Source organism: Agelaius tricolor, unplaced genomic scaffold, assembly GCF_023055355.1.
Source record: "Agelaius tricolor isolate 1412-34295 unplaced genomic scaffold, bAgeTri1.0.p SCAF_21, whole genome shotgun sequence".
Taxonomy (NCBI): domain Eukaryota; kingdom Metazoa; phylum Chordata; class Aves; order Passeriformes; family Icteridae; genus Agelaius; species Agelaius tricolor.
The window spans coordinates 9,430,825-9,441,886 of record NW_027269281.1 but is presented as its reverse complement, the minus strand read 5'-3'; positions in this window follow the sequence as shown (position 1 = coordinate 9,441,886).

Genomic DNA, 11,062 nt, shown 5'->3' with positions numbered 1-11,062 from the left:
AAGTCCCAAGTCTTTTCCTTCCGGTACCGATTTCTTAGTCTGTGAAAACTACCAGTCTACTTAGCCGCACGGAGAACTGTTCTGTGGGTTTTCGACTGGTAATGAGCTCTCTTACCTGTTTTTCTGGATCAGAAGGTTGACCAGCTCCCAAAATATTTTGAGAACATTCTTTTCCCCCTGACCCCAACTGTGATTGACCCCCCTGAACTCCCTACGAGTCCTGGGTACCACGTGTGATAAGAAAAAGTGCTCGCTTCTGCCACGACCGACCACTTCCCTCGCGGGAGAGTGGAACTGTGATCTTGGGGTTCGCACCCGCTTCGTGATAGAATCACGTCTCACACACACGTTTGATCACACCCCACTCAACCACACAGTACTCATGGTTCCTTTTCCCATGTGAATTCTTCATGCACATCGATTTTCTGAGTGAAAAAGCACCGCAGCCTTGGAGATCCCCTTTCGGATTGCTCCAAGTTTCTTGAGAGCTCTGGGTCCATTTTTATCCCTCTTCGGCTGTGGTTCTGGCTTCGGTTCGGTGTTTGATTGGTTTTGCTGACTCCCAATCCTGTCAGGCTGCTGAAATCAGCGGGGTGCCTCCTGACCAGAGAGGGGTCCCCGAACCCCAAATTCAAATAACATTGGGGTCACCAGGATTGTTATAAATGATCAATCGAGAAGCCAAATTATCAAAAATGTGAAAAGATTTTATTTATTTTTTTCCGCGACCAAAATATGGTCCTCAAAACCACCACAACCAAAGAGACAGCGTCGAGCCCGGGATCGGCACTGGGTGAACCTAGATCCGACCTCTATTGCATCGGACCCTTCCCCGTTCAGGAGAGCCCCTTCTTGCAAGGTTGTTTTATACAGTTTATTATGCCCGAGGCGAAGGAGTCCCAGTTTCTTTTGTAACTTTGCCTATTCAAGGCTGGCTCTTTCACTGTGCAGAGCTGGACAATCGCTGTTTCCTGGTCAATAGCGGTGTTAATTGAGTCTGGGGAAGTTGCGTATTCAGAGGTATCTTTCTGGCTACTCCGGCTATCTTGATTGATGTTATCAACAGGGGATGATCGCTCTTAGGCATCTTCTGATGACTCGGGATAGTGGTGATCATTGCGATGGGCACGTCTATTCATAAGCTAACTGCTGATTGTTCTCCTGCCGCCTCCAGGAATCTTGGAATTCGAGTAGACATCTGCCTTTTGGGCTGCTTGTGGTCAGAGACTTGTTTGGATTTCACAATTTTTATAAAATACAATCTCTCTATAGCATGAATTATTTCATAACATATATTACAACTGTAATATCTGTTGTGGGTTGTTGGAGGTTGGGTTTCTTTCCTTTTTCTTTTACTTATAGAATTTTTTTCCCCATAAGTTGCTTGGAAACCAACTACTGGGTACTTATAGATACTTTTGAGTACTTAAGAAAGACAAAAAAACTGTGGCTGAAGTCAGGAGAGGAATGGAGCATCTGGCTATGTTTTTTTTTTTTCTCGGGGAGTATCTCTCCGGGGGACAGATGTACTGTGAGAATGGGGGGCAGGTAAAAAGATGGGACTGGGGGCAGCTAGGCTCTCTCGCTCTTTGGAATTGGAGGAGGACGGCCAGGCTGTCGCTTACTACAGGGAGAATTCACTGGCGCTGCTGGAGCTCAGCCCTGAGGGACCTATCACCACCTGCTCGGGAGCCCCAGGAAATCTTGAACTTTGCCTCTCCTGCTCTGCTCGGAGCCGGGCTGCCGCTGCCTCGCACGCTGTTTCTTTGGTACTGCTCTGGGTTTCTCCACGCTGTAGCCAGCACCGTCCCGCAGTTACAGCTACCACTGCAGAACTTCTGATACATCTCATCCACCACCCCTGGATTTTTGCTCATTCCTGCCAGCTGTGATGGTAACTGCACCAAAGGGGAAAGTGCCGGCGGCTGAGAAGGCTTTTACTGGGTCCTTGGTTCTGTTTTGTTGTTAATGTTGTGAAAAACACCAATCACGTGTTTTTAGATTTTTAAAAGTTTAATAGTAATAAAATGGTTATAAAAATAGTAATATAATTAGAGTAATAAAAAATTTGGACAATTAGGATTTAGAACAATACAAGCGAATAAAAACAAAGAGTTACGGATGGTTCGGGAACCTTTTTCTGGGCAAAATAAGCCTGAAAAAGGACACACATTAACAGAGGATTAACCCTTAAAAGCAATAGCCCATTGCATATTCATACACCTCATACATGATGCATAAATTCCATTCAAACAAAGGATTATCTCTGGTCAGTGTCAACTTCTTCCTCTTCATCCTAACGGCGCGTCTTCAGAGCTGAGTGAGGCGGGAAGAACTCGATAAGAGAGCAATAAATTCTTTTTCTCTGAAAGATTTAGGTGTCCTGTGGCTTCTATCTCAGTGCAAGTCCTCTCTTAAAAAAAGTATCTTACATAGCATAGTTTCTATTTTAACATTATGTTATAACCTAAAACTATATTTAACACACTACTTAAGAGAATTAATACAGCATAGCTTTCTAACATAACACATATAATATTCATTTTAATATTTGCAAAAAGCCAATCATATAATATGCATTTTTCACAATGTCATAGTTATTGTTGTTTTGTTTGCCTTGTTATACATACTAGTAAAAAACTGTTATCCCTATCCTCATATCTTTGCCTGAGAGCCCCTTAATTTCAAAATTATAATAATTTGGAGGGAGAGGGTTTACATTCTCCATTCCAGGGGAGGGTCCTACCTTCCCTAGAAGACACCTGTCTTTCAAACCAAGACAAGGGTGTAGCAGAGGGCTGAGACCAGGTTTCAGACAATCTGCTTTGGTTTTACTGACTCTCCCTTGCATTCTTCCACTTGACAGCAAGAAATGCACTGCACTGAAGCACAAAATAAAGGAGTACAAAGGCTCCTGCACTCCATCTGAACAAATCTGGATCACACCCTCATAGTTAAAGTTTCTGTCCACTAAAAGAAATAAGAGTATTAAAAATAAATGAAGCCATTGTGTCTCTTGGAAATATGTGGGTGGAAGAAAGCAGGAGGAGAGAACTGGGGGAGTGAAAGTATGCTGTCCGCAGTCTCCTGCTACAAGTTTATGTCAGAGTTTGAATTTATGCTTGAAAAATCATTGGATTCTTCATAGGTTATAAAAAGCTAAAACATGAATACAATAAATAAATAAATAAAATACAAAGAGACAAGATGTTAAATGTCTGAGGTGTCTGGGCAGTAAAGGATGCTTAAAAATACTTTGTTCATTGGATAAAACAGGCTAGGTGATCATACAAGGAACATGGGACTATAGGAAATTGTCCTAGATCATCCAGTCCTTTCAGATCTCAGGGAACTCTTTCTTACATATAGCACCACGGATAAACACATCCTTTTTTGGCACTGTTAGCTATTAAAGGCAAACCTTGTAGCTCTGTCCTCACACTCACTTCACCAATTAAACTTTTAATTTCCAAAATACTCACTCATATACTTCTGCATCTTGTTCCTGCTGCCAGATCAGAGTCTTTTTCCCCCATGATATGAATGGTGGTGTCCTGGTTTAGGGTAAATTTGGGAGAAAACCTCTAAAAAGTGCCCCCCCCCCCCCCCCCCCCCAGAAAGCCAACCCACACCGCCCCTCCCTCCAACTGGTTCAGGAAAAAAATTTCCTTGGAGAGAAGTGGAAAAAACCTGTTTATTTAACAGGCAAAGCACTCCCCAGCACAAAAAATGAACAATACCAGCTGACAAAACTCATTCGCTGCTCTGAAGAGATGACAAATTCAGAAAGTCTCTCCTGTGAGTGGTCGCTCTGTTATCAGTCCCTCCAGCACTGGGAAAGGCTGCTGCCCAGAGTAGGCCCCGGCAGGCCACAAAGTGCAAGCTGTCGGAGCTCCCCGGGTTCCAGTCCAGAGCAGGTTCGAACAGTTCCAAGAAAAGAGAAAGAAAAACAGTTCAGGGAAAACTCGGACTGCCTTAGCTAGCTAAACTAACTAAAAAGCAAAGGAGCACTCTGTTCTGCTCCGTCTGTGCCCAGACAACACAGTTCCCAGCGCAGAATGCGGAGGAGTGTTGCTTTTAGAGGAGTCAGTGCAGTCTCTGATAACAAACTACATGCTTCTTCTTCTCCCCACCTTTGCTCTCAGAACCAGTCTTGAAGGCACAGAATTTAATATCCAGCATAAACAGAACAGATGATAGGGATACAAGCGTCATAAAGTCACCCTAGGACAGGTGGTCTCACCAAGATGGAACACCTTTGCTTCTCCATTCACCCACCACAATCTTTTTGCTGCTGGTGGTGCTGTAGGAAGAAAATAGTTCCACTTGGTGAACAAAAAATACTGTGGAAAATTTAATCTCAGAAAACTTTTTTAAAAGCTTGAAATCCCTTCCTCTCAACAGGATCTGATTGGGAATATGAGGTATTTGAATGAGAGACTCGCCAGCTGCCTTTTCTCTGGACCTCCCAATTTCATACAGCAGTTGTGCTTTGGAAATTGCTGAATCTAGTGCTAAGCATCTGTGTTCCTGGTGGCTGGGAAAATTTTTTGGGTTCATTCATCTGTTGTGTGGAATTGAAAAAGTTGTGAAGTGGAAGTTGGGTGAATAAGTCCCCATTCTTTGTATTTATGTAAGTTTTGGAGAGATAATGTTATGAAAGAAACTTCCTAAATGTAAACCGTTGAACAAAAGAGATTGAGGTTATAGGTGTTCTTAGCAAATTCAGCTGTAATAAGTTTGTGTTGACATGGGTTACATCTCCCTTCATACAGTACCATTGCTAAATGGACATTTCAAATGACTTTTTATAATCACCTATTTCCTTTTCTCATTTTATGAATAGCCTTGTACTCACTTAGAGTTTCCCACCTTGTGGTCTCCTCTTACAGTTCATATTAATTTCAAAATGGGTTGGGCTTCCTGTAGAGTATAGCACAGTGTAGACTGAAGTTCAATATAGCCTTTCCTTTCTACAGGAAAGAAGGGACCAAAAAACTCATAGTGCCCTTTTTTGCTTGAAAGGTTTTGGAAATGGCAGTCAGCAAATTGCTTTTATTTTCTTTTGAGGCAGTTCAGAAAGCGTGTGCTAATATGGTGCCCTGCCCCTGTTTGAGATGTAAAACAGGGCTCTGACCTTTTATAGTGAATGATGATCCCATGGCACTTTCCCTCGTGAGTTTGAGCATGTGAGTCCCAGTGATGTTGTTTTGTCCAGGCTCTCATTCATATATGTTTTCTGCCAAGTTGATTTGACCTTGTGCCTTCATTGGGACACATTATTCTTCATATCCTGCCCTAAATTGCAGTGTATTTTCTGGTGGTGGATGAAGGGAAGCTGTACAATTTTGAAAAGCAATTTGAGACCCTTCTGAATGAAAAGTGCTTCACACGTGAAAAAAAGTAGTGTTATCAATTGTCATTGTCAGTTTCAAATCCTGAATTTGAAAGGGTCATTTATACTCCTTGTCCTGGTTTGAAAAGGAAGTGAGTTTTTTGGGATGCTGTGGTCAAACCAATAGGTGCTCAGATTTGAATATTAGCACCTGGTGTGGCCACTGAGGACATGGATACGCCTCTGAGAACACAAAGAGTTAAAAGCAGAGAACTCCCAAGAAGAAGCTCTCTTGGGTTCTGGTCCGTGAAGAAGGTCAGACCTCCCCTGCCCGGCTGCAGGCTAGGCAGGGGAGGGGAAGCCATGCGGCCAGGTGAGGTAGGCTGGAGCCTTGGACAGAGAAGGGAGGTGAAGGCCTTTGCAGGATGGAAGGGTAGAAGGCAGCCACCCCCCACCCCCCCGAAAGAGAGACAGAGAGAGAGCGCTGGTGTCTGTGCTTGTGCCACCTTGAAATTTGATAGCACGGCCAGGAAGGAGAAAGAGAAGAGGAGGAAGTGCAGCGAGAAAGTGCCCGGCAGGGCAGTGTAGGAGTTCTGGACAGGCAGAGCCTGAGATTTTTAACCCTTTTCTTAGATGATAGAAACCTTACAAATGCTGATCCTCCTAACGTTGAATGAGAAGAGAAATAAAGATAAGATGAAATGAGCCACAATAGAAGTTGAAAAGAATCTTAGTAGGAGGGATGATAGAGTGGCCTTTAACTGGACTTTTCTTGTATAGCCATGGACAGAACCATTTTTCCTGTGACACAGAGACTGCATTTACGGGGAGGCAATGGCTTAGAGCCAAGAGAGTGCAGTAATGTTATGTGAAAGAGTGCGTGAACAGAGACGACGGGTGAGGAGAGTGGTGGTGTCCTCCATCTTCAGAGGAGAAGAAGATCTCTGTTCTCGAGACCCCTCGGCCCCAGGGGGTGAAATTTGGGGGGGAACAGGTGTCCCGAAAGTGAGAGACTGTGCTCTTTTTGGAACTGGGCAAAGCACCCTTAAAAGGAAAACCCTAGAAGCAGCTCTGGTCCATGTGCAGTAGTGAGAGCACTGTACATGAAAAGAAGATGTCACGATGGCAAATGATCTCCGGGCGGTGCCACATGTGACATGGAAACAGAAGAAGTCTCAACTGTGTTTCCAGGAGAAGCCTATAGTACAAGAAAGACTCCTCTCTCCTTGATGAACTGAGAATTTATTATCTAAAGGGTAGTGATAGACTGAGAGTTAGTGATCTGAGAAGTAGATGGATTAGAAATTTGGTGAAGAGAAGAAGAATGTTTTTTAGAAGGTTTTCATTCCGAGTTCTGTGTGTGTTTCTCTTTATATATAGTTGTAAATTAATAAAGATTTTTTTTTCTTTATTCCTAAGTTAGAGCCTGCTTTGCTCTATTCCGGGTCACATCTCACAGCAGACACCAGAGAGCATGTATTTTCATAGAAGCACTGACATTGTGCCAGCGTCAAACTGTGACACTCCTCTAAGGCAAACACACAGCAGCAAGATAAAAAATAACTGAAACAGCCAAAGAAAATTCGGTCTCATGTAATTTCAGGCTCTGCAATGTTATAATATGTATCTATAGCACTAAGATACATGTGTATCTTGGATTCAAAGTTTCCTTATTATCATAGTTTAGTAATGGTTGGTACTCCCCAATTTAATGTTCCCACTGAAACACTCCAAACCAAGTGCTGCTTGCTTGCTTCCCCCTCCCCCCTGTGTCAGGATGGAAAGGGGAACTGGAGGCCAAAAAGGTAAAGATTGTGGGTTGAGATAAGAACCATTTACTGGAAACAGCAATGAGATAAGACAATTGACCGTAACAGCAACAATACTAATGACAGAGGGTACAAGAAACAAACAATTCACATGTGAGTTCTCTCACCCCCAACAATACCCAACGACTCCTGCCACCATGTTGTGCAACCCAGAAAGAACCCCTTCCCCCTGTCCCTGGCAATGATATGAGGTGGTATGGAATAACCTCTGGGTCCCAGCCATGCCCCCTTCTGGCTACTGCAAAAAATTAACCCTGTCCTGGCTGGAACCAGGACACTGATATAGGTCAAAATCAGTTTTGAAAACATTACCTCCTGGAAACCACTTAGAAAGCTCTGTCAAATAAAACTGTAACCAAAGTGGTCTTTGTAGTTGAAAAAAATCCCTTGTGCAGGGGAGAAATCATTTAAGCTATAGTTTGAAAGTCTTTATAGCAGGTAGAAGAAGGAGTTCAGTGTCTATGGAGTCAGCTCACCCTTCAGAGATGCTGGTTCAGTCCCTCAGTCTGACACAAGTTTCCTACACAACCAGATGTGTTTATTCAATTCCCACAAGACCTGAGGTAGGTTAACACTGGCTTGAAATATAGAATGGTGCTTATTAGCATCATGACAGAGGGATGTTTTATTATTTTTTTGGTCATATCTTAAAAAGAGGCAGACAAAAATATGATCTAAAGAAGGGAAAAAAAAAAAGAGAGAGCCATATCATTGTCTGCAGTACTGCAATGCTGTGAGTCCCGACGAGGGGAGAGAAAATGATGCATCTGACTCCATGGATATCAGAAGGCTAATTAATTACTTTATTAGTAATTAATTACTTTATTATTCTATACATCTAAAACTGAATCTGCCAAGCACTCAACCCTGCACACACACTGCACTGAATTTCGTGACTGTCAGCCGACAGCCCCAACAGGCACACACTTAGCCCTGATAGGCCAAGGAAACAAAATACCATGACTTTGGGTAAACAATCTCCATATTGCATTCTACTTTTGCACAAACACAGACACAGCAAATGATAAGAATTGTGTTTTCTTTCTCTGATGTTCAGAGAATGTGAAACCCAGAAATATTCTTGGGAAGAATTGTGCCTTGCTTTTCTCTGTGAAGAGAAATGTGGCTACACTGCAGGACTAAATCCCCTTGGCAACTGCTTCCAGCCTGAAGAATATATTCACAGCTGGGTTATAAACCCTCAAAAACAGACAACACAACCTTAACTAACACAACATTACTAAGGCACTGCTGTAATAGGATCATTCTGCTATGGTTTTTCAAGCCGTTTGGATGAAGACAAGGCTTTTTAAAATGAATACTGAAGCTTGTGTTCTAAAGAGCAAATGGGAGAGTCATAAGTTGCTTTACCTCTTATCTCTAATTCTCCATATTCATAACATAAGCCCTATCATTTGGATTTATACTCTGTGGCCTGCAGTGACACCAGAAAAAAAGTCCTTTTTAATTCTGTGGCAAAAAAATAGCAATGCTGCAGAGTAGGAAAATATCTCCTCGTTAGCCATGCAGGTGCAGGGCGGGGTTTTCCTCTGGCCAGCGGCCGGTTGATTAAAAAAGGGCTCTAGGGAGGCCAGTGACCCAGAGTGTGGCTAACAGGAGCAGGCAAACAGGGGCATGGCACATCTCTGAGGGTGTGACACAGCACTTTGTGCAGGCAGGGCAAACAGGTAGGGTTGCAGGTTTCCAAATGCTAGTGGGGTTTTTAGTTTCTGGTTGGTATGATTTTGTTGGTTGGTTGGTTTTGGGTTTTTTCTTAGTAATGGTTTTTACATGATCAAAAGCTGCAGTTAATAAAAGTGAATGTAGCTAAATAGAACCCTCCAAGAAGGATGCGTCTGTCCAGACCCATTCCTGTGAGGAGTGTTTGAGCTTATCAGTGGTTCCAGGGGGAGTTGCAGAAGAAGCCTGTCTGCGGTGTGAACAAGTGAATGATCTTTTGCTGGTGGCTGAGCTTAGGGAGGAATTTAAAGGCTAAGGAGTACTAGGGAAAGTGAAAGTGTCTTAGGTTGCAATGCAAGATGTGGCCGGGGGTGTGTATTCTATTGCCATCTGTTAGAACCAGGTGGGGCAATCTTCTGTTAATGGGCCACCTGTTAAAACCGGGTGGGACAGTTTTATTTCTGCCTTCCATGACCCATCCTCCCTCCGGGAGATAGCTTCTGTTAATGGGCCATTAAGTCTCACTACATGACTGATAAAAATTACATCATCCCATTGTGAGATGCTCTGCCCAGAGGGAGGAGCCAAGCATTCCTACTTGGATATAATCTGAGATTTGTAACACCACAGTCATCCTTTTCCCACTGGATTCCCAGAGAAAGACCAGGCCCATCTACACCACCACCAGACCTTCAGAGGAAAACTACACTCTTTCTACAGGATCATTGTTTTCAACAGAACTACATCTGTCACTCCAAGAGGACTGCAGTCACTATTTAATCGGACTGCTACCAACACCCTGACCAACAGGGTGTCAGGTCATATTCTGACTCTGCCAGTGTTGTTTTGTGTTGCTGCATTTTTATTTTTACTTTTATTTTCTTAATAAAGAACTGTTATTCCTACTCCCATATCTTTGCCCGAGAGCCCCTTAATTTCAAAATTATAATAATTCAGAGGGAGGGGGTTTACATTTTCAATTTCAAGAGAGGCTTCTGCCTTCCTTAGCAGACACCTGTCTTTTCAAACCTAGACAGAAAGGGAGATAGATTTGTGGAGTTCTGCCCTTCCATACTTGAGGGAAGTCCACCACGAGTCAGAGGACTCCCATGCCTCCCTTCATCAGGTAATTGGAGGACACCAGATGGATAAAGAGGAATAGAAATGGGTTCCTATTCGGGGAGGTAATGGAAATTCCTCCCGACCCCCATCACCTACCCAGGTGCCACTTCAGAAGTGGTATGAGGCCCTGGATGAGGAGGGTCATCTAGATTACGTAGAAGAAAATTATCTGCCTAGAGAGCCTCTCATTTACGCTTCATCTTTCAGACAGATCACCAACTCCAACATTAAAAAGATAAGAAGGGTAGTTGTAGTAGGTGACTCCCTTCTGAGGGGAACAGAGGGCCCCATATGCCAACCAACCCATCCCACAGGGAGGTCTGCTGCCTCCCTAGGGCCCAGGTATGGGACACTACCGAGAGACTCCCTGGGTTGATTCAGCCCCCTGATTATTACCCACTGCTGATTCTCCAGGCTGGAGTGATGATATTGAAAAGAGGAGTGTCATGGCAATTAAAAGGGATTTCAGGGCACTGAGTCAAGTGGTTGATAGGGCAGGAGCACAGATAGTGTTCTGCTCAGTCCCTTTGGTGGCAGAGACAAATTATGAAAGGAATAGGAGAACCCACATGATCAACATGTGGCTTAAGGGTTGGTGTCATCAGGAGAATTCTGGGTTCTTTGATCATGGGGAAACTTTTATGGTACCTGGCCTGCTGGAACATGATGGGCTCCATCTCTGTTAAGGGCAAAAGGATTTTAGCTCATGAACTGGCAGAGCTCATTGAGAGGGCTTTAAACTAGGTTCAAAGGGGGAAGGAGATGCAGTTGGGCTCTCTGGAAGCAGACCCAAGGGTGGTAAGCCTGAGTTAGGGATGAAATCAGTAGTCCAGCTGAAGTGCATGTATACTAATGCACGCAACATGGGTAACAAACAAGAAGGGATGCAAGCCATCATGCAACAGCAAAGCTATGATGTAGTTGCCATCATGGAAATGTGGTGGGACGACTCGCATAACTGGATGGCTGCACTGTATGGCTGCGAGATCTTCAGAAGAGACAGAAGGGAGACAAGGTGGATGGGTGGCCCTTTATTTAAGGGAGGATTTTGATGCCATAGGTATTGAAACTAATAACAAGGAGGTTGAATGCCTAT